Source organism: Antennarius striatus, chromosome 23, assembly GCF_040054535.1.
Source record: "Antennarius striatus isolate MH-2024 chromosome 23, ASM4005453v1, whole genome shotgun sequence".
NCBI lineage: Eukaryota > Metazoa > Chordata > Actinopteri > Lophiiformes > Antennariidae > Antennarius > Antennarius striatus.
Window position 1 is genome coordinate 10482793 of NC_090798.1, and position 7513 is coordinate 10490305.

Sequence of the window (7513 nt, forward strand, 5' to 3'; positions counted from 1 at the left end):
GCCAGCGATGCTCGCAACCGATCACTGGGAACGCCGCCCCCTCCCCCCTCCCCACCCCCACAGGGTCAGGCCTCATTGAAGGAAACGTCGCCGCTAGCTCCTTCTTAATTACCTTCACTCTCACCCGATCCATTTGTCTTCTGTCTTCGTGTTTATTGGTTGCTGATCAGCTCCACGCCGCTCCATTTGGAATCAATCCTCCCTGGAAAATATTGTTTGAGCTTTATTGACTCTGTGGAATGAAGACATTTCTCTAAATGCCAATGTTTGACAGCAGCACGGTGATTTGTGGACTAATTAAACACCCCCCTAGTGACGTCGTCTGTCCATCTGGCGGTCAACGGATGCATTGATTCCGCTGGTTTCCAGTTTGCTGCAACACCAACGCGAGCCGGTGTAGCTTCCCTCCTCATCCTCACCTGTCTTCCCATCAAGGCTATGGTTAGTCATTGATTTACCCCCCCCTCCCATCCTGAAAACCCTAGCTTCCTAATGGGTTCACCCACAGACACTAGAACGGCTCACGCTGCATGTCGTCTGCATACATTCACACAATTAGCGCCGCCGCTAATGCTGAGATCCTCTTGCGTGCCGGCCGCTGCTCTCCTATGCTAATATGATGAGCCTCTTAATGCTCACCCTCCCCACCCCCCCATTTGACAAGGGCAGGGCCATCCAAATTTAATGGATGACTTGCATGCACGCACATCCCTTTGTTTGATGAACCCGTAGGATGTTAGCGTGCTAATGTACTTTTGCCATGCTGATGTCTTTAGGCGGTGGGGACATTATCGTTATGCTAGTGGCCAAACCGAGATGGGAAGTGGGAAGCGGCGTTTAATCCAGAGCGTCCTGCAAACACCTGTTGGAAAATAATCAGGCAGATGTCCACAATCCACGACTGGAATATTCATTCAGACAGAGATGAGACACATAAATCTGAATGTTTCCATGGAAATTTATTTTATTTTTTCCAACTCAAAGAATCAAAACGCGCCACACAAAGTTTTCAACTAAACTAAGCTAAGCTAATGGGTCACAGGTGTCCGCTTCAGCTGGAATTAGCAGTATCCTATCTAACCTCTCATCCAATGCGAAGAAAATATTATAATTAGAATATAAAGGAAAGCCCCTCCACCTCCATAGCATCGGTGTGGCGGCTGATGGATAGGTCCAAACCAGGATGTCCTCGTGCGTTATATCATTTCATGGCAGCTCATTTATTCATGTAGAATTCCAGGTTTTTCAACAACATTCCAACCTTTTGGGGTGGTGGTTGGGTGGAGGGGGGGGTGGCATATACAACTTTATATTTTTCCCCCCACAGTTAAAAATTCTCTCAATGACTAAATACGACAGGGAAAGTCGCGTTAGCATTGTGGTGTTGGTCCTTTTTGCAGTTTCATTCACTCCTTTGCACCCCCCCACCCCACTCGCTGCCAACACCACCACCAGCCCCCCCACTTCCAATTAATCAGCCATGATGCATCAGTGATTTGGGCGTCAGGGTAGCAGCACTCAGTCAATAATGCCTTGATAGATGGTCCCCTGCTCCGTTCGGCCCTAGCGTCAGATCCACTCGTCTGCCCCGGCGCCACACTTCTTTGTTAATTAGCTGTGAACTGCTCCAGAGGGGGAGGATGAATTATTCAGGGCGGCCATAACAAGAATACAAATATGGAAAACGCTCCAAACTTCTCAACACTGTTTACGTCCTCAGGCGGCCGTACCCCACCTGCGCACGGCGGTCGCCAACGCTTCCGAACGTCGCTCTTCTTTAAGGTGCTTGGTCTCAACTTTGGCATTTTCATGGACGCCGCGCTCCGACCAGGATAAATTCACTCTAGCCCGACGTCGGATGGTCTCCAGAAGACAATTTATGCGCCGTGTTAGCATGCAGGACACTCCCATCCAAATGAGGTAACAGTTGACTCCAGGGGTTTGTAGACTTTGCTCGCTTTGTTTTGCATGTTTGTTCAGTCGCTAACGGCGCCATCATTAGCCACCGACTGCAGACGTTTGTTTAGCATTTGAATGGCACGGTCTGCTTTTGTTCATCCTTCTGCAAAAAACATGAATCACACGTTCATATTCATGGTCCCCAGAAGCTGCGTCTGGACCTCTAAATGGTGGAACTTGCTAGCTCCTCCCTCTAGCGCCACCAGGGAATTGAGCTGTGTGTGCATACAAGCATATGAAATTAACTAATGGCATTTAACGGAAGCATTAGCGCTGTTCCACTGTGATTTTGCCCACCAACCGTTAGCATCATGCTAACAGACTCTGTTGCGCTGCTCAAACTGAATCTTTTTGGACTGCCTGGAGCTGCCGGCGCTTCAGACATCTGTAGAATCATTTAACGCTTGCGGTTCGTAAATAAACCCCTCCTCCCCATCATCAAATCGCTGCTGACTGTGCTTAAGCGCAGCTTCCAACTATTAGGAAGCAGCGTCGGCGCTGTGGTTTCAACAAACCCGACCTTGCTACCTGTTGGGCCTCCGCTGGTAAATAATGCCTTTACGGCAGCTAATAAGTGATTTGCTGTACCAGGAAGCGTCTATATTGTGATTGGGTCATGAGTGGTGGCGTTGCCTGGAAACTGGAAGGTTATCAGGAGGATCTTCTGAAATCCGTCAAAATTTGCTTGATGGACTGAATTTTTCTGGAATTCAGACTGGAATCTGGAGGAATGCTCTTAAACGGATGTAATCCTGAGTCTTTGAAGGCCTCACCTGTTTTGATGATGGTGTCATACCACATTTAAGCAATCTGCTTTTTATTTCCTGTTTTCTCTGCAAGAAGCCTCCGTATTTGAAATCCGGCGATGCGTCTCGTTCCCTCACCCCGCCATCGACGTTGCATTGGAGTCTCGCTCTAACGGCAGCCTGAATACCAACCGCAGGGATTTGGATTGCTCACCAAATGATATGTTTGGACTGAAAGGGGAAGACTGTCTGATTTCATAATTACCCTGATCGTACCCTCCGCCGTTCCTCCGCCGTGCTATTAGCCGACAGGCTGACTACTTCCTGCTGGAGCAGGAACAAGCGACGAGGAGCTTCAGGCAATCGATGGACAAAGAAGCGGAAGAGAACGAACAAATGATTGGGCCTTAGGAGGACGATACAGGAGTTTGTCGACGAGACGTTTCTGTCCTTCAACCCAAAGTCTACTTTGGGTGATTTGGCGTCGGATAAACCACCCAGGTCCTGCGGGATAAACTCGACTCCGGTTAGGAGGATATTGACGGAGTCGTGGATTGTTCCCCACACGGATATTTCACCCGTCTATCTTCTATCTTCGACAGACGAGTGTGTTACTTGTGGGTTCCTGATGTGTTCCTGATGTGTTCCTGGTGTGTTCCTGGTGTGTTCCTGATGTATTCCTGGTGTGTTCCTGGCGTCGCTGTGCAACAGAGGGCTTTCGTTTGTGACGCATTTTGTTTCAATCCCTCAAACCGTGCTGCTAACAAAAGCAAGGATAGATAGATAGATATTGGAAGCGAAATTGAAAGCGAAAGCTTAGCGTGTCCCAAACCAACTGGCTCGAGCATCGTGGACAGTTCATGCAAATAAGGTGTCTTTAGGAGTACCCGCTAAAACTCGCTAAAAGGAGTACCAGTAGTCTCCTTCTCCTTCTAATATGGCCTGTTATCGATCTGGAGTATATCCAATCAGTTTGCTTGCCCCCCAACGGGACTTGTGAGGCAAACAATAACTGGAGTGCATCGCCAGACTCCCTGCATCCCAAGCGTCCCCCGAGCAGCAGCAAGGGAACTACTGGGTTGCCATCTGCAACCAATCTTGGCCAGACGGAGGAGAAGTCGGCCAGAGTCAGTCATTACACGTGTTTTCCATCGTCCTTGTCTCCAGCGCTCACGATAGCGGGGAGAAGGGATTCAGGGGTTTCCATCTATTGATACAGCGGAGCTTCCAACCACACGAGGATCACGTTTTGCTCCCACCGCCGCAGTCAAGACGTGGGGTGGGGGTGGGAGGGTTCGGGCGGGGAACCGGGCGGGGAGCCAGCCGGCCGTCGGAGACTGGAGAGCAAATGGAAATGATGAGTTTTCTCCTCATGGTGAGCTCAGCGGGAGCGAGGAGCTCTGAAATGTGATTGGAATCCAACCCCGTGGAGCGGAGTCACAACGAGCGACGTCCACGGGTGGAGTCAGCGGGGTGGGGCAGGGAGGCGTGAGGGCGTGGCAGGATTTCTTTGGAGGCCGAAACCCAATCTGTGTGGGGTAACAATAAAAAATAAGAATTTAATCAATGAGAAAACCACTTAATTGAATGAGTTTGTCTCCAACAACAGGAGGGTTTCAGCGCCGCTGTGCTCGCGGTTAATTTAGCCTCTGGCGCCTTCTGGTGGACAGATGGAGGCAATGCAGGACGGATTCCTGGAGACGTTTGTATTTTAAACGTTTTACTGCTTGAAAAAAATGAATGTTTCACATATATTGATGTTTCTGAGGTCAGATAGGAGAAGAATCTTCATCGAATCTTCAATGTTAAGTTCAAAAACACTGAAACTCGTCCTCACACCTTACGTTTCATGTTGTCTCAAAACTCCACCCTTAAACGTCACATTTTCCTACAGTATAGACATGTTTTTCCTCATCCTACCAGAATGCACCTCCTCCTCCTTTTCCTCCTCCTCCTCCCCCATCAGACGGTTTCCAGCCGGCCTTCTGGATTCTGAACCTGCTTCAAAAACAACCGATTAGCAGATTTTTGTTTTTGCTGGACCGTCTTCAGAAATGCGCCTGTATTTCGCCGTCTGAGCGGAATTAGTAAAAGTCTTTTAGATCTATAGCACATCGTGTTTTAGCCAAAACAACCAGACTTGGACCGTGCCAATGAAGTCTGCTGACTTTGTTGTTTTGATTACCCTTGAAGTTACCTGGGGGGGGGTGATGTCAGTGAACACGGATGACCTCAGAGCGTGTGTTTTGCTCAATTAGCTGTAATAGTGCCACAAATCACAGGGCTTACCGTTGAGGTCGGATTCAGGGGTCAAGAGGTGAATGGTCATCATGATCACGAATCATCTCCCGCAGAGGACCCTGAAGGCACCGTTAACGGTTCAAATCCCTCATGAACGCCACCAGATGCAGCCAGAGGACGGAACAGAGGCTTTTAATCCAATCTAGACTCCGGCTCGAGCGTTTCACCAGGTTTTGTGACGGTCAAACGCTTAAACGTGACGGAAGATTGGGTTTCTGCAAGAGTTAAAGGGAAAAAAAAAATTTTCACACCTGAAATCAGATGATCGGAGGAGCTGAGGCCCCCTGGTGGCCGCAGGGGGAACGATAAGCGCAGTTACAGTTGCTGCTGCTGAAATTCTTTATGACATCCCGCTTCAAAGCGGTGATGTATTGTGATTGTCAGTGTTCATGTGTTCGTACGTTCATCGGTTCCTCCGTCCGTAAGTTAGTCCGCCAAATATCTTCGCAACCGTTGCAGATAGAAAGATGAAACAAAAAGCACATTACTCGGACAGCAAAGGGGATAAAGATGAGATGATGACCTTGACATTGAGAAAACTTGGTCAAGGTCAAACTTCAACTTTTGTACACTTGGGAACTGGATAAGATAGGAAGATGAGGGAGATCGCCAGACCATATGCAAGTAGGTCAGGGTAAAATTTTGAATTCAGGGGTGTCACGGGATGTTGCAGTCTCTGACTGCCTTGGTTCTAGTTCTTTAGTTTTAAACTTTCAAAAATAGTAATTCATGAAAGTGTTGTAGTTGTCATTTCTCCAACAAGGGCATTTAAATCATTATTATGGCTCACTATTTATTAAAGATAAGCCATCAGAAGCCTGCATGGATGATATTTTATGTTATCAGATTATTATCGGTTTGATTTTATGGATCCCTGAGGGAGAATGGGGTCAGAAACAACTAGAGAAAGTTTAAGTAAATAAAGAAGAGATCTTCACTCCAGTAGGAATTTAAATGAGCATAAAATAAACCAGATGATGTTTCTGTGTATAATTAAAGTGCAGAAGAAGTGGCGTCACCTCAGAAGCACCATCAACAGAGGCTGATGACTCTGTCTATGGTAAATACGCTCCATCCTGGAGATGTGGGTGAAGCTTTGCTGTCATCACAAAGGCAGGAGCCGAGGAGCGAGGAGCGAGGAGCCTAAGAAAGACCTGGATTAGAGTGTATACTGTAAATGTCAGAGACTCCACTCACCCCCCCCCCCACACACACACACACACCCCGCAGATAAAGTCAACACCGTTCATCACCGCCGAGCCAAGAGGATCTGTCCCAGAGGTATGTGTGTGTGTGTGTGCGTGTGTGTGGGTGTGTGTGTGTGGGGGTGGGGGTGGGGTAATCCCCCAGGGAAGGGCTATTAAATCAAATCCCAGCATCACCTTTGGGTCCAGTCAACGCTCCTCTGTTCGGCTGAGGTTCCTCCAGGCGTTGCAGGAATAAAAGTTTATTTTGATTTCCAGAGAACGGAGAGAAAAGTTAGGGACGTCCTTGCAAAGTGATGAATGTGTTTACATTGATAAACAGTAAAAAAATAAAATTTAAAAAAAGCAAAAAACTAATAACATGAAGCCAGTTTTTTTTTCAATTTCCAGGTAAAATCAGCAGGAATGTCATGAAAAGAGAAAAACAAGCAGAAATCCTCCCATCATGAGCGACTAGAAGTGTGTCTATAAGATTTTATATTATTTTTATTATCATTAAAATATCTCTAGGTCAGAGAACACCTGATTAAAGAAATAAAACCTGCGTTTGTTGTCATGAAATCAATCCTAAATCAGTTCAAACCTCAAACATCATCTGAAATGCTTTCCTGAAAACGCTTCACGTTTCGTCCTCTAGAGGGCGCCGCACTTCTAGGTAACCGGTTGTTGGATGCAAAACAGAGACATCTGGGGAGGGGGCCAGAGGCACCTGCTGACCCCTGAGGTCTTGGGGGTGGGGGGGGGGGGAGTGGGGGAGACGGGTTATAGAGAAAACACAGATCCATACATGTTTATGAATTTAAATAAAAACAGTCAAACATCATCGAAGCTTGGAAAACAAACAGGAAACTTGTTTCCTCTCGGTTGCATCAGCCGGGTGTGTGTGTGTGTGTATGCATGTGTATGTTGGGTGTCAGAACGAATCTGGAACAGCTGGAATAAAATTTTAAAAAATGCTAAAACCATTAGAGGAACATCAGCGTGGAATAGAAGGAAAGGTCAAACCTCATCCTCGTGGGAAACGCTTCCTGTCTGCTGGCGTCCGTCACCAACATGCCTGTGATTCACTAAAGTATTTGGGAGTTGGCACACCCTAAACCCCCCCACCCCCCACCCCACCCCTCCTGACGCAGGTTTGTTGGTTCAGGCCTGAATGAATGAATGAGACCCACATGGGGAATTCGGCGCCCCGGCTCCGGGCGGAGGCCGAGGCGTGTGCCAGGGAAGCAGCTGGGGACACGCCGGGCACATCTCCCTCTTCAATCATGCTCTTTGTGAATAATATGTATTAATGCCGTTCCT